Raw genomic sequence first — 24,633 nt, 5'->3', positions numbered from 1 at the left:
GAGGCCAGTCTACGTCTGGCTGCTGTAACATCGTAGGCCGAGAGACTATTTTCTGATTCTCCCATTTCCTCAACGACATCTGTAATTTCCGCCGCATAAACCCACCTGAACGAAAGTAATTCACTCACAGACTATCCATGTCCATGAAACCATGATCCTGTCCCAGTCAAAAACCCATCCACCCAAAACAAAACCGCTTAGCAGCTGATTTACCTCATTTGACGTTGGTGGGATCTTGCTGTTCGAAAATGCGTGTTTGTCGGCAGGACAACAGCGATTACATCCGAACTGGGAGCAGGAGTGGGCTATTCGGTCCCTCCAACCAATTATTGAGACTACACTTCAGATTGGTTCGCTGGCCAGTTGGGGATATCCGCTTGGGGCGCTTGATGAATGCAGCAGTTTGTTTTTCCTTGTAAGGAAATATTAGGCAAACGGCAGCTTGCGGTTCTCATATGTTTTTCTTCTCTTTCAGATGCTCAAGGCCAGGAAGAGAGATGCACCGTTTGTCTGTGAATCTTGACAGGTAGGTTTTAAGCTATATATCATCGATGTCCACTTCTGACCAATTGGGTGAATGTTTCTCTTTTTCTCTACTCCTGTACATGAAGAGTACCTAGAGAGGAAGGCTACTCCCTGCACAGTGGGCGAACAAAAGTCGGTTTAATTGCTCATTCTCGGAACCTGTGTTTGATTGAGCTCTCTGATTGAGCTCTCTCGCAAACTAGCCCAGTTCCCCTTCACTTTGAACAAAGTGAACTGAAGATGTGTTCGGACTGACTCTCCTAAGTGATAAACCTGTTAGGAACAGAAAAGGATAGAGATTAGATAGACAAGGTTTTGTCGGTCCATGAATGAGCAGAGACCAGAACTAATTAGGCAGCGTTCTTAATAAGCCCTCATGGATACGAGGGACCGAATGGTCTGGCTGTTTCATTCAATGATTCGAGATAACCGAGGGGTTTATGGACCATTGGAATGATTAACCCTATCGACTGATTAGAGGACGTAAATTTTCAGAGACAAATGAAGTGAAATGTAAGATCTCAGTGGATCCCTTTCCCACTGCAACTCTCTCCTAATCCATCTTCTATCCACCTCCCCCTCTCTCCCTATTTATTTTAGAGCCCCCTTCCCCTCCACCATTTCTAAAGAAGGGTCTAGGCCCGAAACGTCAGCTTTCCTGCTCCTCTAATGCTGCTTGGCCTGCTGTGTTCACCCAGTTCCGTACCATGTTATCTCATATTCTCCAGCATCTGCAGTTCCTAACATCTCTGAAATGAGACTTGCCAGGATCTGATTGAAATAAAGAACGAATTGTTTCCTTGGGAGGAGAGATAGCAAAAACTGCAGACGCTGGAAGTCAGAGGCGATAAAAGTTTGGAGCTGGAGGAACACAGCAGGTCAGGCAGCATTACAGGGCCAGGAAAGTCAATGTTTTGGGGGCTGGTGAAGGGTTCCAACCAGAAACATCGACTCTCCTGCTCCTTTGGTGCTGCCTGACCTGCTGTATCCCTCCAGATTCACAGGGCTCTGACTCCAGAATCTGCAGTTCTTGCTATCTCCTAGTCACTGAAAACCATACTGTGAAGCCTCTTCCAAAGACACCCATCTTGAAGTAGTTGTCTTCCTCCCTCCAGAAAGATCTCAGTGGGTCTCTCTCCCACTGAAATCCACTGGTGATCTCTTCCACCCTGAAGCCACATCTTGAAACAAACTGGTTACTACAGCCACATCTCCTTTCTCAGTACCTGCCCAGGCAATCTGCTAATCACCCATGGACAACCTTCAGATCGTCCCAATTTGGACCAAACCATGACAACTGTTATCTACAGTGCCTCCAGAAATGGTTCTCCTGGAGGATCCTCAGCTCCACGCTAGCAACCATGCACCCACGTCTTCCCTCTCTACATTCAGCCCCACCCCAGCTCAGACCATCACTTTCCCAGATCTGAAAAAGACCTCTACTGTTTTTCATTCTATGCAGGATCCACAGAGTCCTGATGAAGGCTCCAGATCTGAAATGTTGCCTTTTCTGCTCCTCTGATGCTGCCTGACCTGCTGTGTTCTTCCAGCTCCATACTGTATCGACTCTGTTTCCCAGGGAAGAGTTTTAGACAAGACATTGCCCTTTTATATCTTGTAACACACACACATTTGAAGTTAACATTCCTTTCGCCCAGAATGAGGCCCAAAAATCCACTGCCTCTCCATGCCACCCACACCACCCAGCCATGCAACCACTGCCCCGACTTGCCTCTGACATTTCACTGAGTGCAATGACTGGGCAGAGGGTGGGGTGCGAGTTCCAGTTACAGAATCTGGCTAATGAGCAGCTGGACTAGAGTAACATGCAGAATAGGGCAACCACACAATGAAGGGAAGACCACACCATCCAATTCTGTCTCTCTCTACCCACTCCCCTCACCTTCTCCAATTTAGATTGACTGGCGACTAACCCAATGCATTTCCACAGATGCACCAGGGTGTGGGGAGCGGGGACCATTTACTCCAGGTGTGGTTGAGGTTTTTACCCAGTGACTGAGGAAAGCACTGGGTGGGCTAAGAGGGCAGGAACCATGTTCTGACTGCCTGGTTACATGTTGGATTGTGGCGAGACAAGATGGGGGACATGCAACAGTTTGCATCACACTTTCCTCCCATCCAGTGGAATTGGCTGACTTTTTTCACTGAATGGCCAGCATTTTTGCCTGTCCCTAGCTGCCCCTTGAACTGTGTGGCGGTTGAGAAGGTCTGGAGTCACATGTTGACCAGATCAGGTAAGAATAGCAGATTTCCTTCTCTGCAGGCATTAGTGAACCAGATGGGTTTTCCCACTGTTTGGCATTGTTTTCATGATTGTCATTAGGTTCTTAATTCAAGGCATTTCCAAAAGCTCTAGTGTGGTGGGATTCAAACCCAGGTTGCCATAACCTTAGCCGAGCTTTTGGATCAACAGCCCTGCATAATGCCACTAGGCCATCAGGGGTTGCTCTATTCAATGGCAGCTGGAACTTAAGCAGTGCTCTTGCTTGAGGTGACTGCTGACTTGCCCCTCAGCTAAAGGCCAGTTCCTCAGATTGTCTGTTGATGGGATTTGTGTCTGCGTAATGCAAAGTGAAGGGGTTTGTGAGGCCTTGAGTGAAAGATGGAAGAGAAGTTCTGGGGGATGGGGGAAGATTGGGGTAAAAGGCGATACCTGTACTCGAAGATTGAACTTTGCTGTCCCTTTCCCTTATGAGACACTGGTCTGGACTTAAAATCCAAAGCACTGGGTTAGATTCAATAGAAATGTGGCGTTTCCGATCACACCACCCTCCTCCACCAACCTCCATACATCTGTGAATCAATTAACCTCTATAATATAGATAGCTTCTCACAGAGACAGTGTCTGTACACATATATGATACACATACAATGGATATCTGATTTTGCATATGCCGCATAGTTATCTGTATGCACTGTACTTACAATATCCATCCATATATAAACATACAAATGATCTGTGCTTACAAGAGCAGATCAGAAGCAGGATCAATTGCCAAGCAATGGCCATCAACAACAGAGAATTTGACCATCTCTCTCTGACTCTGGATCACAGTGCTATTGCTGAACACCACACTGTCAACATTGTTGGGGTGACCATTGACCAGAAACTGAACTGGACTAACTATATGAATACCATGGCTACGACAACAGATCAGAGTCTGGGAAATCTGTAGCAAGTAACTCACGTCTCGGTTTCCACCATCTACAAGGCACAAGTCAGGAATATGATGAAATAAATAACAAGCAGGACAGAACACTGATGCTTCATCAGAGTAGCACTGACAATGTAACCTAGCATGGTGATGAAATAATTGCAAGCAAATCCATCGCCTCGGTGAGCAAGTGTACAACCTCATCCACAACCCCAGCTACAAATCCTCTTGCAAAAAGCATGAGATATTTTCTACTTGCCTGGATGAGTGCAGCTCCAACAACACTCGAAAAGCTTGACACTATCCAAGCCAAAGCAGCCTGCTTGTTTGGCACCATCTTCAACATTTACTTCCTCAGCAACTGGCAGTCATAGTGACAACAAAATATATTATTTTCAAGAGGCTCTGCAGCAACTTTCCAACTTAACAGCATCTTTCAAACCAACAATCTTACCCAACTGGAAGAAGAAGAGTACTAGACTCTAGACAAGACAACCAATATCTGCAAATCCCAATCCTGCATTGTAACTGGACTATAATTGCTGATTCAAATCCTGTGAACTCTCTACTAAACCCACATACACTATAAAGATTCTAGAAGGCAGCTCATCACCACCTCCTCCAGGGCTGTTAATAATAGGCAATAAATATTGGTCCACCCACCAATGCCCAAGTCCCATGAACAAAATATAAACTCTTTGATAATGAATATATGAACATAAATGTTTTCATTCATGAAGTGTGGGAGTATCAACATTTATTGCCCATTCCTAATTTTATTTTTGTATGACTATATTTATTAAATATACAATAAGTACAATGCAAAACAATTCAAATTCAAACATCACAAGAAAAAAATAACACTTCTCACTTGAGCACTTTGCATTCTTAGGTATAATTCAAGCACAAAGTTATAACATGGACGGAAATATGACCAAAGCTATGAATACGTCCCAGTGCAAGAATGCAGCCTGAGGAATTTTATAATCTAATAGCCCCAGTAGGTGTATTATGGCAGAAAGGCCTGAGGCAGTGACTTTCCCCTATTATCTCTGAGCAGCGGCTGTCCCAAGCTTCAGTGAATCCCTCAGCAGATAGTCCTGGACCATGGGATGTGCCAGTCTGCAATACTCTGTCAAGGACAATTCTTTGCATTGGAAGACAAACAGGTTTTGGCAGACCAAAAAGCATCATTAACTGATTTGATGATCCTCCAGGTGCAGTTGATCTTTGTTTCAGTGTGTATCCCTGGAATCAGCCATCAAGTACAGAGCCGCTATCATGAAGCTGCTCAGGACATGCATCAATGGAAACAAAACCACTGCACCTCTTTCTAGAACTTTGTTGCATAGATGCATTCCAAATTGAGATGTGTCACAGTTTCTTCACCAACACAGCCATCTTGAGGGCATTGTAGGGTGGTGCATAGAGTCTCACTATCAGCCAAGCTATGTCCTGGTATTTTTTGATTTATGGCCTACGAGAAGATTAACTTTTGGAGCGCAAGTGTGTAAGTTGAGAGAACAATTAAGAATCAACACCATTATGGTGAGTACAAAGTCACATGTAGGTGAGGCATTATCTCTGTGTGTGTGAGGGAGGGGCTGGCGGTGGTGGATGGAACAGGGTGGGTGGGGGGATGGGGGCACAGATGTAGAGATTTCCTTAGTTGAAGGACATTGCTGAACCAACATAGTTTTATAATAATTTGGTCATTTCATGGTCACCAGTACTGACACAGGTGTTTTCAAATCAACCTGTTGGGTTATTACATCCAGTAACAAAAGTAGAAATTGCTGAATAAAGCTCAGCAGGTCTGGCAGTACCTGTGGTGGGAAATCAGAGTTAACATTTCAGGTCCAGTGACCCTTCCTCAGAACTGATATTATGATCTGTAGGTGCCAGTTAATGGGGAGGCATGCAAGGTTAAAAGTCACACAAAACCAGATTATAGTCCAATGGCCTAAGCCATGATTTTGGATTCATGTCGCACCACATGTGACCCCACGATACTGTTCTGTAAAATCTTCCTCACTGTCCTGCTTTGTCATTATCACCTCAATAAGCTGTCATGATCTCTCTACCTTAATTAGTTTACAATTTGGATTACTTCTTACTTTGGTTAGACCCTCAGCATACAACTCTTATACCTAGCATGCCATCCCAGTCATTAGGTTTGTCTCCAGCACGACCTTATTTTAATTTTTTGTAATCTCAATTAATCAGATTATAGGTCATCCCTTGACTTGTTATTCAGCTGTTGACACTTTACTCACAGCATCTGACTCTCTTGATCACCTATTATTCAACCTGTTGACAGTACATTCATACCATTTTATGATCTTTTGATCCCTCTGATTATAAAGTCTGTGCCTGGGTGCTCTCTTCACTTCACCCGACAAAGAGGCAGTGCTTTAAAAGCTCGTGATTTCATATGGAACTGATGCTGCTAGACCTGCCAAGCTTTTCCAGCAATTTCAGTTTTTGATTATGATTTCCAGCAGTTTTTGAGATATTTCAGATCTCTGGAGCAGTTGGGACTTGAATTAGGTCTTCTGGCTTAGAGGTAACGACGCTACCTCTGCACCACAGAAAGACTTGCAAACCAATATTGATACAAACCTGTTTTTCCACGTTATTTAATTAATTGTATTTACAATTTTTTTCTACCTGCTATTGTGGTATTCAAAGTTAACTCTGATTATTACAAAAAACAAATAACAATACAACACAGGAACAAGCCTTCACCACACATACCACCTTCCATATTGAAACCAACTTCTCTTTCAGGATTCATATCCCTCTATCCCCTTCCTCTTCATTTATTTGTCCAGGCGCTTCTTGTATATTAATCCAGAACTCTACTTGCCATTCTGCAATCATACTACTAAAACAACCAGTTCATAAATTCATGTATCTAAACTTCGGTATTCTCGTAATTCATATGCATTTTGTACACTTTTATCCCAATGGTACACTTGGCTTGTATTATTTCGATGCAGATGTACAGACTTGATGAACTGATTTACACATTGAAAGGCTCTGGGTGCGCGTGTCTATGTAAACTTGAGCACCTTGCACTCTTAGGTGCCTGTTCAAATGCAAGGTTGTGACATCGACATAAATATGACAAGAGCTATGCACATTGCAACGCAAGCATGCAGCTTGAAGGCTTCTAGAATCTAAAAGCACCAGTAGATGTATTATGACAGAAAGACCTCAGACAGTGACCTTCCCCTACTCAACCTTTGCGGTGACTGCCCCAACCTTCAGCCCGTCCCTCAGCTGATCATCCTGCCAATTTATGCGTCTGTAACATCACAACGTGCGTCATTACGTCCGCGATTTGTCATTGATGTACACAGCAATACTTAAGTAACCCCTGACTGACACAAATTCTTTCTATTTTGCTCCGAGAAGCTGGAAATAATTACTCTATTTTTGCTTCGAAGTGTGAAAGCCACAAGGATAATAAATGGAATTGGATCAGAAGTAGGTCACAAGGCCCTTGGAGCGTGCTCCATTATTCAATAAGATAATGACTTTCGCCTCAACCCCTGTTCCACCACACCTCCAACCACCGTCTCGCTATTTCGGGTCGGGAACCTTCTTCAGAATATTCTCCACACTATGTTGACTCAGAGACCAGCACCTGCAGACCTTGTTATCTCAGTCTCGCTATGACGTCGGGTGACACGGTGGTTAGCACTGCCGCCTCAAAGCGTCAGGGACCCGGGTTCGATTCCACCCTCGGGTGACTGTCTGTGTGGCGTTTACACATTCTTCCTGTGTCTGCGTGGGCATCCTCCCACCGTCCAAAGGTGTGCAGGTTAGGTGGATCAGCCGTAGTTTAAGATAATAAAGTGTGAAGCTAGATGAACACAGCAGGCCAAGCAGCATCTCAGGAGTGCAGAAGCTGACGTTTCGGGCCCAGACCCTTCATCAGTGTTCATCCAGCTTCACACTTTATTATCTTGGATTCTCCAGCATCTGCAGTTCCCATTATCAGCCGTAGTTAAACGCAGCTTTGTGTGAAAGGTGCACTTCTGTAGGTTGTAAGCTGAGAACTGATGGTTCCGGGGAGGAGAGAGTGAAATGGGTTGTAGGTTTCAGTTTCTGTGACAACGCAGAGGTGGAGGACAGCCTGGAAGTGAGCGAGACACCTCTGAAAGTGAAGTATTGTTTCCAGCTTAGTTCTGAAGAAGGGTCACTGTCTCCACAGATACTGCCAGGCCTGCTGAGTTTCTCCAGCACTTTCTGTTTTATTTGTAATTCGTGCTGATTGCTTTTAGTTTTATTAGCCGTCTCCGCTGCATCTCTGTCCGGCTCACGTCGCTGTTTCCCCTTTCGGTCACGGACATATCTTGTTGTGATATGGAGAGTGAGATTTTCCGTCATAGAGACACCGCCGCCCCCCGCCCCGTCCCCCCTCCCCAAACAGTTATTTACGAGAGCAGCCACAAGCCAGAAACGAGCTCAAACTGAATTTAAAGTAACCCAGGCTGAGGAGATCGGAATTCCGGATGTGTTTTTAGTTAGAGAAATTCGTTATAACAAAGTGTGGAGCTGGATGAACACAGCAGGCTGTTGCTTTCTGCTAAATAAAACGCCAGGACGGTGAGGAAATCTGGAGCAGAGGTCCCCCAGCCCCAGAGATAGTAAACTTTTGATAGTTCAGTCCGATATTAAAGGGAAAAGCCGTGTTTATTAAAAATCAGTTTTGACGCTGTAACCATTCACAGAATAAGAACTTTACTCTGGGGTCGTTACTCAATGATAGAAGGAGAGTGTGATAGGCACGTTATCCTTTTTCGATGACGCAATGCCTTTTCGATGTCGAAAGCCTTCAAAATACCGAGATCCCAATCTCGTTTCAAATCGTCCATAAACATCGATTGTCGGGTGAATGTGGCTTTGATATCCGGGCAGTGGATACTCTTATAGCAGGACGTAGCTGAGATTGCATTATAAGATGGTCTCAAGGTTATCTAGAGAATATTATCACTCTGTTCACATCACCGCAGTATGTTTCTTTCAATCTGCATGCACCCTACCATCTATCAATTCTCAGCTTTACTGCCTCGTTCTCTGCATGTTTATCTTTATTTTTCTTTCCGACATATCACCTTTTCTATACATCAGTATTGGTTCTATATTCCTTTTAGATATAACTGTCTGTATTTATCCATCATTTCGCTCCTCTCTCCCTGTGTATATTTCGTTTCACACGAGCTGTAGCACCATATCTATCTATCTATCTATCTGTGTGTTAAACTATTATTTAATCTATCTATCCAGCCAGCTCCCTAGCTACTTACTCTTTCTCTCTATCTCTCTATGTGGCTCTCTATTCTCTCTGGAAATATTGGTCTTCTCTAGATGTGCCTTTGATAGATTTCTCCCAACGTGTATATCGATCAGTAATTCTAGCTTTCACATTGCTTACACATGTAAATCTACCTATTTAGTTAAGATTTGGTGGGGCGAAAGTTTTTACTTATTCCTAAAAGCATGATTCCGTTATCCTGTATTCAAGAGAAATCGATTCATACAGATCAATTTTCTTTGCATATTATTATATATTGAGCATGTCAGTTTAATTAGGATGGTGGTTTGTGGTACATGCTGTCTAGCGAGAGATTGGTGATGCATAGAGAGAAATTGTTAATTAAGCGATGGAGCCAAGTTTTGGGACGGTTTCTAAAACAGTACGACAATAAATAAACGGGGAGGTTGGGTCACTTTCCTGGCCCCCAACAAAATATTGAACGCCATTCTTCCCTCCCCAACTTTCATCCTTTCAAAACTCACGCCCGGCGTTAAAGACTTAATCACAACTTCCTCATCTACCTACCTCTCTCCTACTCTTTCCAACTTTGTTAGTGTGCCTCGCAATGGGCCCTGTACTCTTCTTCTCAATGAAAAAGATAATCATTTCCAAAAATTGCCATTTCAGGTCAGCTGCCCAGCGCTATTAAGAGTAACTTTGCAAGATTAGACAAAAAATTGAGATGCCCACCGGGTACGCGGTGGGAGCTGAACAAACAGTGCAGTTTGATTATAGTTTTAAAATATAAAATGTACATTTGGTAACAAGAGAAAGATTTGTTCCTCGTGCGAGTTTAAATCGTGATTACGTGCAATTAAATAAAATAGGAAAGAAAACGACAGAATGGAGCATGTAATAGTGCGCACGTTAGTACCACGCTCAAATGACTGGGCCAAAGAGCAATAATTGCATATGGCCAGTACATCCTATAATGTGTGGACCAGCATTCACAGAAATGTACATCTATATTATTAATAATCTCTTATTTTACATATAAAATATTGCGTGCGATGTACTTGTAAAATGTGGAGAATGATAGATGTTTAAGTTGGGGGGTAGTGGTGATCGAATGCATAGCGTATCTCTTTTTAAAGCGTTGAACCGTTGAGAAAGTCTTTATTATAACTTCACTTTATTTAAAGAAGCATGCAGCACATAAGCAAGATTTAGCTATTTCATGTAGGCTGCAGGAAGGAGGGATAGGAGATTAACTTTCAATAGTTTATTTTTTATCATTGTTGAATCGGATACATGTGGATTGGCTGTTAGTTTTGTTACTGAGCATTTCTGCATGTCCTGTGCAATATACGACGCAGGAGAGGAGGTCAATACGCCGAGCGATTCCAATGTTACCGCTGAGGTTAGGTAGCAATGAGATTTGGTATATTTACAGGCCATTCTCTCTCTCTCTCTGCATTTGTGTGTGTATGTGGATTGTCTTTCTGAGGGGAGTGATATCTGATGTTGTATTAAACACCAACTTTGCGATATATTTAGGATATATGGATTTTTAATGCCTTAAATGTGGGGAAGCGTATGGGATGGGCGTAAGCTCTATGCGTGGCGTGAGTGCTAGTTATAAAAGAAGCCTGGAATTCTTAAGTTTATTTGCCAGGTTTACGGAAATAGTAATTGTGTTGGTTTTATTTTTCAACGGAAATCACTTTATTTTGTCTTTGACGATGGTGTTGCACTAACAGCACACCGTTACATACACCCAGCTATGTACAGACAGGTGCAATATGCAAAAAACGTCACAATAGTACATAGATACTCCTTCACAATACTCTGCAGAATCACTATATATTATACATACAGTTAAAATTCTGACACACTAGAAAAGAGAGACAGAACGCGGTGGCTCGCAAGACACAATGAGGATTGAAAATTTGAACTTGACCCATAAAACAATAGCCCACATAAAACCCTTGTGGACACCAACCGTTACCCACCCACACGTGCACACTGTAACACCCTTTTGCATTCACATACGAGGCATCTCTCACACAGAATCACTCAGTATCTCTGCCCAAGTGTATCTCTCCAAACAGACAAATTAAATACATATTATTCAGCCAACATAATTTCCACCTCTGCCCGTCTCTTCCACTTCAGGACTTCTGCCTTGCTCCTCTTTTGAATATATATTAAACGATAGTCAAGAGAGCACTAAGATGGCATGGCACCATCCCTCTCCAGCGAAAAATCATTTTTAGTGGTAGTAATGACTCGAAAATGTGATATGGAGGTGCCGGTGTTGGACTGGGGTGAACAAAATCAGAAATCAGACGACACCTGGTTATAGTCCAACAGGTTTATTTAAAATCGTAAGCATTCTTGGCGTTGCCCCTCCGTCAGGCGAAGTCTTGAAAATAATGAGATATGATTGCAAACGAAGAATTTATGTATATCTTTAAAAAGTGACATTGCACGAAATTCAAAGCTAATGAGAATAAGAACAGATAGATTCACGTGTCCATATTTTAGGTCCTGCATTTTTTTTTCAAATTTAATTTTGTTTTTCTGCTGTCTCTGTTTTGAATTTACATCGAATTTTTTTTTCCACGCGTGTGATTTATGATAATGGAAACTCCACTAGCTTTGAAAATTCTGCGAACAGTTGGATATTAGAAAATGTTTAAATACTCCTTCTGTGGGGAAGAGATTCTGACAGTTTTCACACTGCATTATTAAATGTCCACTCAACGCCCACTGCTGTGTGTGTGGCCACTGCAAAGCAATTGGATGGGATAATTAAAACAAAACATGGATAAATGGCTCCAGAGCTACCTACTGGATTCTCTACTCAAATTACTAAAATTACTGAAATCACAGTCCCAGTAACACCTGTGAAAACAGGGCAGGTTAATCTTTCTCCCCAACTTCCTTTGCTTTTCCTCTCAAAGTTTATTTTCTTATTTACAAATATATGCAGCTGTATGTCAACATATAACCCAATTTTACATCTATGCGCGCCATCTAATCCGGTTTTTCGCTAAATCTGTCCGTTCCAAACCATTCTGTACCTGCTTCTATCTGTCCACTTGTGCGCACGTGTTTGCAGATATGCTTTCTGGTATACCGTTTTCCCCACAGCTCAGGTGCCTCCTCCGTGTGAAGAACCCCAATGAGCTATTTTACCTCATTGCATTTTACAAGAAGGGACTCCCCAGCACAAGACAGTAACTGAAACAAGTTAGATCCAAAAATGTAGAGTTTGTCTGGTTCGCATGAACAATTGCACAGTATCAATAGCAGAGGGCAGCCAGAGGTCACACCCGCTGATAAACTTTTCAACATGAACAATTCTGCAGATAAGTTGATTGTCGGTTAAAGAGGACCTGCAAGAAAACTTCCGACTCTCACTTAAGGTAGACTTATTCGTGGATTTCAAATTCCAGGGGACTAAATAATCAGAACCTCGTCTGTGGGTACAGGCTTGGCATTTAGGAATGTTGAAATTACTTAAATACTAGCAAACAAAAACAGTAGCGGCCCTCCATTGTGGGGTTTAAAGCTGTGAATGGGCTATTTGTGCAAGACAGAAGTGTGCATTGGTCTACAGTGATCCCAATAGCATATTGGGATCACTGTAGAAACCCTAAAGCTGGCATGGAGGTGAAAGTACGCACATTGTAACCATCCTAAAAAGCAGCTTATTTATAACAGGAGCCCATTAACTGTCCGAACGTCACTAAGGGGAAGTTATTTAACAATTATTTCCTTGTATCTTTCGAACTAGAGACTACAAACAGAGGGATCTCTTCTGCTGCAGTCAGGACATCGTTAAAATGAAATATAAAAATATATTGTATTGTGATAGAAGTGACATATATAGACAGCTATAAATGGAAAGATGGAGAGATCCAAGAGCTTAAATGCAACATATGATTGAGACGAGCGTATAAAACATTACATTATCATAGATGAATGTTTGCGCCGCTCATATAAACCAATAGTCATCTAACAGTTTAAATTCAACCAGAATCGCTTTTAAATATTTCAAAAATGATAGACAGACAGACAGACAGACAGACAGAAGTGTAGATAGTCAGATAGGCCGCTCCTCCCAGTGAGGAAACCCATTATAAGGAAAGGGGGGGGGAAGCCCTTCAAAATCTGCAGTGGCGCAAACATTTACTGGTAGCTTACAAAAAGTCGACTTCTGCTACACAATAAAAGTACAGAAATCGTGTACTAACTAATTTCCTGTGTCTCTGAAAATGAATTTAAAAATCCGAGTAACCCAGTTGTGTGTGTATCTGCGAGATAAGGGCCGAGTTTTCAGCATATTCTGTGAAACGTAAAGTGTAACAATTAAGTGAATTTGCTTTCTGATGAATTCTATCTAGAACACCTTTGAAGTTGTTTTATTTGCTGACTTGGTAGAAATCCAATGTTGGTAAAAATGCAGAAATTCCACCTTTAGAAATGGCGAAAGGAGGATTAGGAGATTTGGGTCTAAGCTCGTTTTAACTAAACTCCCAATGCGGAAATATATTGAAGTTACTGGAAGTGAACGACCACCGGGATGTGTTTTGAGGCTTGTAAGAAAAGCAAAAGAAGCTGATCACCTATCACGTTTATCATTTCACCGAGGCTGCGCCACCCTTGGCTCTTCCATTTTCACCTCTTGCCTAACCAAAAAACCTACCTACTGCCCAGTGATACAGACAGCCTCTTTACTGATCTATCCACCGTTCTGTGTACCCAGTATCTAACTCCCTTTATCGGCCCATGATTATACTTATAGATGCAACTATGATTCCATCATACCCTTTGCCCATCAATCCATTTACCAAACAAGTTTTTGTCGATGCTTTCCTTGAAACGTAAGTTAAAATAATAGGTTAGTCTAAAGTTTTGAAAATTTTATATGTTAGCTGTCCAGAAAATGTGATCTCGGAGGAAAAGAGCTTTTAATATCAAGGATCATCGCGTTCCTTTCTTGTATTTCACATTTTCTAAATTTAGTATTATTTTCATCTCTATCCATGGGTAATCTTGACCTTTTTCTTAAAAAAAACCCTGTTTTTACGTTTCTCTTTTCACTGTTCGTTTCTCCTTTGCCTTGATATTTTGATGGTAACTTAATCCTCTTTTGCCCTGCTTTTATTTGTCGCTGATACCAAAACAGGATTTTTGGAATTGTCTGTGTGAATGGCCGGTGGATGTAGTTGTTGAGGCGCACTGTAGCTAATCCAGAGTTAGGTTTACATGGACTGGACGCAGACATCCCACTGAAATTCTCCAAACAATTCTGGTGTACACTTCCAGGAATTCGGGGAGTTTCGTTTCTGCAAAAAAACCTCAATAAATCGGCGATTTTCTGGAGACAGAACAATAAACCACAACAGAAAATGTGATTCTCTTTAACATTTGCATTCTTCTGTTAATCTTTGCAAAAACAAAGGGTCAACTTCTGCTCTCATTCCCTCAGCAGAGTCCACTCCCGCCTGGTTAAAATTCATTGCTTTGATTTCATTGTGGCTCAGTGCTTCAGATTATTAGCATCAATTGAGTTTTGAGGGGGAAGAAAGTCCAGTGTACATTCTCTCACAAATAGCTGTCCCTGAACCTACTGCCTATGGATGAGAATTTCCCCAAATTTACATACTTAGGAAAAATTTGGGGGTGGGTGTAGAACGAAGTCAGTGAGGGAGATCTGGAGTCGGGGGTGTGGGTGGGGGGCTGAGAGAAAGGAAAGACACAATTGGAATAAGAATATAGTGCTGGAATGTAACACTGGAACCAGCCGTTGTCGCTATGTTGCTGAATACTGCACCCAGTAATAATAGCTCCGTTAAATTTATTGGGGATCTTTTCAAAAATCACACACATTGTGCAACAGAACTGGCGCCGTGTTTTTTTTTAAATGCTTTACAATGCGACCCAAGTGAGCTTAAATACAGTTACACCCGCTCTCACCCGGGTTTCATTCCACGCCATCACTTCAGTGACAATGTCATTAACTTGGATTTTTCCCCCTGTTAAAATAATGGGAATGGAGGATTGTTGCTCGGAGCTGGATACCGGGAATTGGCGGAATTAGTTCCTTATGTCCTTCTGGCTAAACACATGTTTGTAACGTAGAAACGATCGTAGGGCACTTGGCGTTTAGTCTAATAAGCCGGGGAAACGGGAAAAGGGGAGCGGGGGTGCGATAAAGAGAGAGCTAACACCGGCGAGAGAAGGCAGCTTGTAGGCCTGGACGAGCCGGGAGTTTTCAAATGAATCGCAATTCTCCGCAAATTCATCGCCTGGCAAAGGATAAAGGGAGGAAGGAGCGGGCCCTGTGGAAGCAGCTCCATTTGAACTGGACACGTTGGGGCAATGGGTACAATTTAATCTTCATTCCCGTTCGTGGCGATAAAGGTTGGAGAAAGGCGGCCTGTCTGCTCAGCAGCAAGCAACCTCCCAGTGCTGAGAGAGACCGAGAACATTGAAATGTTAGGTCTGTAGCAAAGTACCCGGGACTGATGTGATTTTGCTAGGCACAGCTCTCTGCTTATTCTGCCAGCTCTGTCTCTGAAAGGCGCGTCGATGTGAATTGTGTTTGCTGGGTTGTATTGTGAACCAGGCTTGTATTCGACACTAATATATACTCTATTATATAAGAATATCGCTTTTAAATAAATCCTTCATTCAACATCACATGCTTCATCAGTACAATCAAGGATGTGTCCCTTAAAACATACAAAAGGGCGTTACTATGACAAAATGCAAAATCAATATTTGATATAAAGTCCTTAATTAGACCATGTCACTAAAATTAACTTTATCAAATCTTTCTCTCTTTCTCTTTGTTTGTCGTTCCTAATCTTACCCCAGGAATGTTGTGATGCATCTATGTCCTTATGTTAATTCATACATTTCCTTTCACGTCCATTCATTTCATTGACCAGAACTCCCCGAAACATGCACCCTTCCTAATCCATTGACTGGGGTTAATATACAGACATCCAATAACTAAACTCTTCTGGGCTCATCCACTGAACACGGTTTCACTAAACGTTGTCCTTGCAGCTGTTAAAAAAATAGGACGTCGAATTTCTCAATCCCACCGTCTCTCCCAATAAACCGCAAAGTTCACATGGACAACCTTGGAATTTTTTTGGGGGGGAAGGAATTGTGTCTGGATGAGCATGTCAATTTGATGTTATGGTGGGCTAGGATTGTTTCCTGTTTCTCAATACCCTATGGGTTGTACATTACTGCAGTTTATGTGTGGGTGTGTGCTCGTACTGGTATTACATAAATGTATCATTTCGTGGAGTTGGCACATATAAAGCACTTTTCGCCGGTAACGAGGACCGAGACAGATATATCGTTGTAATGTTATATAATCATAGAATGGAACATAAAAGTAAAATGATGCACTTAATATCACTGGCCTTATAAGGATTGTAACGAAGCATATACCAGAGAAAGAAGTGTATTTTTAGACAATAGAATCTCTGTTACCATAGGTATAACATAGCGTGGACTTAAGTGCGATGTATATTGAAAAAATGCATTAACTGGAATGAATTACAAAATGTGCAGCATAACGCAAACTTTCCAAACGCAAGAGAGAGTTAGACATATCACTCTCGCTGTTTGGGCAACATCACTCAATATATTCTGTCTCTGTTCCACATGTACGCAGAAAGATGAATTAATGACTGGAGCATTTTATATTTATATATATCGGGTGGGCCGGGGTGGTGGGGGGCGGGGGAGATAATGGAGACAGAGAAGACAAAGATCTGTCCCGTGACTGTACGAGGAAAGCGATGGAAATGAGTCTGAACGTGATCGCTATATTTACAATTATTATGTATCTAGGAACAGTGACGGTGATATAAATAAATGCAATTAGGTGAAATATTTGGCTACATTCCGCCGACAGATGCATACTAGTTGAATCAGATGCTTTAGGTTTCAAATTCAGCTGTAGAGTAAAGGGGGTGCGGAGAATTTAGTGTTGTGCCCTGTATATATGCACACACCGAACACCCCCCCCCCGCCCCCGTGGGCTTGGTGAAGGTCAGACTCGGCAAACACGACCCATGCTAACATTTCAGTCCTCTTACTGTGTGGTTATTTTCGATTCCTTTCCGTTCATCCTGTTGTACTTGGGTTTTTCATGGACCAATTTGAGAGAGGCCAAATAATGGATGTGTAAAACAAGGTAACAGCCCTTTTTAACATTTATGAACCGATGTCAAAACGTGGAGTGAAAACGAGCGGAGGTCTGTATCTTTCAATATTTGGCCTCCCTCTAGCGGGCTGGGGTGAAGGCGATAGGGAATGTGAGGTGGGGAATTTCGGAGTGTTTCTGGTCTCATTGTCGGATATTCCACTTTGAGTAACCACAGAACGATCCGGGCACAGTTTCGACCCTGACAAGCTGTCGTGAATTACTATAGAGTCTAACCCCGCCTCCAAATCCAAGAAATATACTTTCAAACAATACCGCTACCCTTCCACACACACACGCGAGTTCATGTTCACACACACTCTTCTCACGCCGACCAAATAGGTTCCGACTAAACAGGCAAGAGTATGCAGTCCATCCCAACGTTTCTTTGCTGCTGTTGTGTATTAATTCCGGGTGAGATGTACAATGCATGGAACTCATGGCTTCAAAATAAGCTGAACGCCCCCCTTCTGTGTTAAGCCGCGTCTTTCCCCTCCACCTTATACACCACGTCCTCCCCATCCCAACCCAATTCCACCCCCGTCACCATTGCACACCGCCCGCCCCGGACCCGCCACCAAACTACCGACTAGCAAAGCACTTATCCGCTTTGCTTTCTTTTACCACGTGGACCTCAGCATCTCGTAATGTCCAAACTGAATGTACTAAAGACAACATTCTTGTCGGCTGCGTGGACCATGAGATTTATTGCAAAAGTTTACAGAAAGATGTGGCTGCTTGTCTGTATTTAAGTATCTGTATTTGAGTCTGTGCACGCCACTAAGTTTACGAGTGGATGCATGTGTGAATCAGAGAGAGAGAAAAAAAATCCTTTTATACTATATATTGTTTGCTGAGACTCTGAGTTGACGTTAGTGTAGGATGGCAATATGAGATCAACTTCCTGTTATAGGGAGGATCTGTGGTTCATCAAATACAGTGAATCAAATATTGTGTTAATCAGGTTGAACATCCCATATCTTCAGTTTTTGTGTCAGCGCCCGAGGTAAGCATAGCTGCCCATGTATGACATACTTGGAGACGGGATGCCATTTTATTATGAAGCTCTGTGTTGTCTATTTATATAAGAACCAAACATAATTGTAATATTTAAATATACAGAGAGTCAAAGTGAGCAATTGGAGTGGGACATTTGAGATCATCATTCAGGACAGAGTTACTTGACATTTGGAAATGTGATTGGGGTCCTAAATGAAAGCCAGTACTGATTTTATTCAAAGCCAACGATGTTTGACTCATTTGATTGACGTCTTTGATGCAGGATTGGAGAAGGGTGAATGAGGATAATGCAGTTGATGCTGTGTATGTGGACTTTCAATAGGTATTTCACCAAATATCACAATAGACTTGTTCTAAAGCCCTTTAGATTAAAGAGGCAGTGACTGCAAGGTTATCAAATTGGGAAAAGGACAGAAAATGGAGAGTTTGGTGAGGGTTGTTTTGCAGATAGGAAGAATATGTACTATTAATATCAGAAGAGTCAGTATTAAAACTACTGTTCTAACTGGTCTTTAATCATGGCTTGGACATCGGATATAATAAGAGCATCATTTCAAAGTTCACGGATATTGCAAAACTTGGAAAAGTAGTAAGCAGTCAGGAAGAACAGATATCAGGAAGACTGAGGGAGGCTGATAAAATGGGTAAACACATGGAGTGTTATATTTTGATAGAATGAATAAGGAGAGGAAAATAACTTTTTTTATTCATTCACAGGATGTGGGCATCACTGGGTCAGCTAGAATTCGTTGCCCATCCCTAATTGCCCAGAGGGTAGTTAGAGTCAACCACATTGCCATGGGTCTAGAGTTACATGTAGGCCAGGCCAGGTGATGATGGCAGATTTCCTTCCCTGAAGCACATTAGTGAGCCAGATTGGTTTTTACACAACAGTTGACAATGATTTCATAGTCATCCAGATATATTTTGCTGAATTCAAATTCCATCCTCTGCCATGGCAGGATTTAAACCCAGGCCCTCAGAATATCAGCTGAGTTTCTGGATTAATTGTTTCGCGATAATACTACAAGGCTATTGCTTCCCCTGAGTGGCACAATTATTCAAGGGATTCAGAGAGAAGGTGAGGGAGGTGTATGCATTTACTGAAGGTGGCAAGTCAAGTAGAGATGGTTGTATAAAAAAGTGTTCCTTCATTGTATTAATAGAGGATAATGTATTTTCTAAGACACCAGTGAGAAGTCATCTGGACTACCGCTACCAACTCTATATACCAGGATTTTGGAAGGATGCTGAGTCTTTGGAGAGTAGAAAATGGTACCTGGCTCCATGACTTAAGTACTTTACTCTTTCATGGGATCTGGGTGCCATTGACCAGGCCAGTATTTTTTGGTGATCAAATTGTCCTTGATCTGAGTGGCTCACTTGGGCATTTCACCACATTGTTAAGAGAACCCTAGGGTTTTGATGTGGATTCACATGTAGGCCAGATCAGGTAATGAAGCAGATTCTCTTCCCTAAAGGATATTAGTAAACCAGACAGATTTTTATGACAATTGATATTTGTTTAATGGCCACCATCATTGAGACTGGCCTTAAATTCCAGACTTTTTCTTAAGAAAAGATTTTAAATTCCACTATTTCCTGAAAGATTAGCGATGTTGGGCTTGTTTTCCTTTGAGCAAAGAAAGTTGAGAGAAGATTTCTGAGAGGCATACAAGGTTATTGAAGATTTTGCTTAAGTAGATGAGGAAAATCTATATACAATTGTAGCAAGAATAGTATCAGATGATAGAAGGGGCTTTTGTGGCGTAGTGGTAATGTTCCTTTTTCTCAACTAGAAGGGCTGGATTTGAGTTCCACCTGTTCCAGAGATGTTTAATACCATCCCTGAGCAAGTTTATTAGAAAATATTTATCAGAAGGCAGCGAATGAGGGTGATCAGCAAAAGAACTAGAGGCAACACAGGAAACAATTTTCTTGCACAAATTGCAGTGACCTGGAATTTACTGCCTGGATGCTGGGTGCGGAGTAGATTCAAAGAGAATTGAATTAATTCCTGAAGGAGAATAATTAAATAAAAGTTCAAAATTAAAGAAACATTAAAATTGTGGGAAAACAGCAGGGGTGTGACATTAATTGGATAGTTCTACAAAGAGCAGCACTGACAAAATGAGCTGAATTTTTTTAAACTGTGCAGGAACGTAATGGGTCTACGATTCTTTGTGTGAGGTAAGAATATTAAGGAAGGTGAAACCAAGGCCAAGGTGGTCTGTGATAAAGTGGAAACATTGCTACATTCTACACCAGGGCCCGTTGGTCATGCGAGGTGTGTTTTGAAGGTAACCAAGCAGGCTGATTGTCAACTTGTAAAACCTTCCAATACATTAGATGACAGACAGTAAGAGTGACAGAGTTTCTTAGCTATCCTATAGAAGACAATGGAAAACCATCACTGCATTTTGCCATGACAGTGGATCAATCCAATGGAAATCAATTGTCTATCCCTTGGAAACAAAGGCGGGAGAAAAAAGCAGACAGAGAATGAAGCTGGTAGGTGCAGTAATAAACACATTGGCCATCATCTAACTTGACAGCAGAATAAGCTCAAACTCCTGAATAATCTATTTCTAATAATCCTAGGCACCCTGCAACAATATAAACAAAGAAATATTGAAGTAATACACTAAAATAAAACAAAGAACTGTAGATGCTGGAAATCTAAAGCCAAAAAGGAAAATGCTTGAGAAACTTAACAGGTCTTGCAGCATCTATGAAGAAAAAGCAGAGCAAACCTTTTGACTTCAGTTCTGAAGAAGGTCACTGGACTCGAAACATCTGCTTTCTCTCTACAAATGCTGCCAGACATGCTGTGTTTCTTCAGCAATTATTGCTGTTGTTGTAATGCTCTTGAGAAAAGTTCTATTCATGAATGACTGATATGCACTAAGGAACTAGAAAGAAGGGAATGTAATGCTAGACCACAAAGAAAGGCGTAAGAATAATCTAAAAAAACTATAGATCTGTGAAACTGTTATTAGGACAGGATGAAATAGCAGAAGTCTTTTTGAAAGGGAGAATATTAAGTGATTGGGAGATAACTACACAGCATGACAAGCATGGGTTTCTGTATGAGGTAGATCTTGTTTGATAAGTCTACTTGAGCTCCTTGGCATTATAATGGTTAGTTGACCAGGAAAACCCAGTAGATATGATAAGACAAATTTTAGAGAAACCTTTATTGCAGTATCACATAGAAGACTGCTCAAAGACACGATAGAGTCTTGGTTAACGCATGGAAATCTTTTGGAATGACTAATTAACTGTTTGAGTCAGAGATTGTGTTGGGGAGCTGGATCTACGTGTAGAGAGGGGACTAGAGAATTCCACAGTGATTTGCTCATTGCAAACATCAGTGTGCGTTTGCGTATATTATATATATAGTGAGAGAGAGTGAGAGAGACAGAGAGAGGTAAAGGATCACTAATAAATTCTTCTAGTTTGTTGATGATACTAAACTGTGTGGGTGTCATAAATAATAAGGAACAAGCAGATGTTCAAAGAAAGATCCAGTCATGTTGGGAGATTGGACTCTAAAGTGGAAGATTTCATTTAGTACAGAGAAACAGAATTCTCAAACCAGGGAACAGAAAACAAGACTGTGTAGAAATAATTCTTGATGGGTTGCATTCTTCCTTTCTGAATGTGTAGGTTGTGCATTTGTATCTCACTTGAGGGACTTGAGCACATGAACCAGGTTAACACTTCTGAGCACAGTGGTGGGAGGACCATGAAATGATACAGAGAGGAATCTGGAATGTCTCTGTAAACATCCTGTAATTAGACTGTTGATTAAACCTGACAGCATTTTATACAGGACAAAATAAATGCTGAAAATGCTGGAAGTATTCTGATTTCATTTCAGATTTGCACATTTTCTTTCTTATTTGTCTTATACATTTTATTTTGCTTGAGGGATAGTGTACCTGGTCCCAGGAAATGATAATTAGTTTGTACAAAGCATTGGCCCATCACCACCTGGAGTATTTTGTACAGCTCTGAGCACCATACCTCAAGAGAGAAAATACAACATACTAAATTGGCAAATGAGATTGCACACCTATGCTACAATTTACTTGGAGACAAGATGCCTCCGGCACAAACTTATAGAGCACTGTTTTGGCATCAAATCTTGGGAAGGATATTTTGGCCCTGGGGAAGGGGCAACACTGATCCACTAAACTGACGCAAGGTTTAAAGGGTTGCATTATAAGGACAGATTGTGTAAATCCAACCTTTATGAATGAGAAATTCACTTGAGCTGCTTAAAATTATTCAATAGGGCAAAAGGCTTTGGATATTGGGGGACAGTTGGAGCTTTGAAGAGTGAGATTGACAGATTTCTGTTGGGGGAGAATTGTGTGTTCTGGTCCCAACACTATAGGAAGGAATTGGAGTTTTTGGAGAGGGTGCAAAAAGGATTTACATTGCCTATATTGGAGCGTATTAGCTAGAAGGAGAGGTTGGACAAACATGCAGTGTTTTCTTTAGAGCATCAGAGGCTGAAGGGCAACCTGGTAGAAGTATGTAAAATTATGAGAGACATGGATAGGGTGGATGGTCAGTCTTATTCTGGTTTAAAGAGAGAGGGGGGAGGTTTAAAGGAGATATACGAGGCAATTTTTTTACACAGAGGGTGGTAGTTACCTGGATCGTGCTGCCAGGGGAAGGGGGTAGAAGCAGAGATGATAGCAGCATTTAAGATTATGTGGAAAGACATGTGAACAGGAAGGGAATACAGGGATACAGATCATATGCAAGCAGATGGGATTAGTTTAGAATGGCATTATGGTCAGCACTGATGTGGTGGGCTGAAGGCCCTGTTCTTGTGCTGTGCATTCTGCGCTCTATGTTCTATATGCGATGTTCTATGTTCTAAAGATGAATAAATTGAGTTGACAAACAGAGCAACCAAGATCTGGTTGCATGAAAGTCTAGGCCTGAGGAGCTGAATTGCCTCCTTCTGTTTTCATGTGATGGAATCCAGAAAGAATAGAGAAACGGATCCCAAAATGATGAATATTCATCCAGCTCTCTTGGAAGGAGACAATTCCAGCCAAAAAACTGTACACAGTGAGGGTATAATCTAATATAAATGGTAGTAAATATGTGATGGTGTGGCTATACACTTCAGCAAGCATGCCCATAAAGGATGTCAGGAATGAAATAAGAAATTAATTTTGTTATTATCTGATGTTGCTTCAATTGCTGAAATGCCATTTTTTGGTCCCGTATGGATATTTCTTCCGACAGGGGTGTTTCTTAACCCAATGCCATAGGTAATTTCCTGTCACTGGCAGGTTAGTTGATTGTCTTCTGTTCCCAAAAAGGAATTTCCTACAGGTTTCATTGGACTTGGGCTTAGTTTTGTTTTTTTTCTCTCTTTTACTTCCCCAAAGACTTACAGATTGTTAATGTAAATTTACAAAGGGGCAAAGGCAAACCACCAGGCCCACAGTATCCAGGTAACCATGCATCCAGCATAAACTATTGACCTTCTCCCTAAACACACTGTCTCCTGAGAAAGACAGGAAACAATGTTCCATCTAAAGGAGCGTGGTGACTTTTATTCACTGCCTGTTTTGGCCTGTATGCCAGAAGGTGATGACTATCTGCAAAAAGAAATACTCCATAACAACAAAACTAACTCTCTGATTACAGATTTTTACACGATCACTTTCTCATCCCGCCATTTCTATCTATCTGAAATAATCTAAAAGAGATTTTTGGTTTCTGAACCCAAGGAAAGATATATTTGCCTTAGAGACAATGCCATAACAAAGGTTCATTCAATTGAGACCTGGGCTGAAAGGGCTCTCCTATGAGGAGAGATTGAGTCAAATGGGCCTTTGTTTTGTGGGCGTTCAGAAAATGAGAGGTGATCTGTATAAAATTCTCAGTGGGCTTGATGGAGTTGATACAGAGTGGCTGTATCCCTCTTGCTAGAGAGCCAAGAACAAGCAGCCATGGGATACACTGTCGAGATATTTAGGTCCTGAGATGAAAAGAAATTTCTTTACTCGGAAATTTGTAAATCCTTGAAATTGTCTGCAACAAAAAGCAGGGAAGATTCATTCTCTAAGTGTATTCAAGAAATAGATCGATAGCTTTAAGAACATGAAGTGAATCACGGAATTATGATTCTAGGGAAGAAAAGTGTCGGAGTAAGGTCTAAGGCCAGCCGTGACCTTACTGAATGAAGGTACAGGGCCGAGTGAGTCTGTGGCTCAACTCTTTCTCCCGTTTCTTATTGTCCTTGTCCATCCAACTGATTTGACTCATTGTTTCAGAAAATGTAAGTTTATCAAAGGTGAAACTGGTCTTTGTCAGTAGATGCTCATGGCGGGTCAGTAACATTCACACAGCAATCAATTTTTGTCTTC

The 24,633-nt window shown here is 41.6% G+C and overlaps 1 long non-coding RNA gene across 3 annotated transcripts in view; it reads left to right on the top strand.

The window, feature by feature from the left end:
• Positions 1-24,633, top strand: part of LOC125466023 (uncharacterized) — a 152,504-nt gene that overhangs the window by 12,987 nt on the left and 114,884 nt on the right. For all 3 annotated transcript variants that reach the window (XR_009442809.1, XR_007250354.2, XR_007250356.2), the window contains exon 2: positions 476-526. This is a non-coding gene — a long non-coding RNA (uncharacterized LOC125466023). The remainder of the gene's footprint in view (positions 1-475; positions 527-24,633) is intronic.

The sequence above is a fragment of the Stegostoma tigrinum genome, chromosome 30 (genome assembly GCF_030684315.1).
Source record: "Stegostoma tigrinum isolate sSteTig4 chromosome 30, sSteTig4.hap1, whole genome shotgun sequence".
NCBI classification, from domain to species: domain Eukaryota; kingdom Metazoa; phylum Chordata; class Chondrichthyes; order Orectolobiformes; family Stegostomatidae; genus Stegostoma; species Stegostoma tigrinum.
The sequence above is the reverse complement of the archived record's forward strand: the minus strand, read 5'-3'. Positions and strand labels throughout refer to the sequence as shown.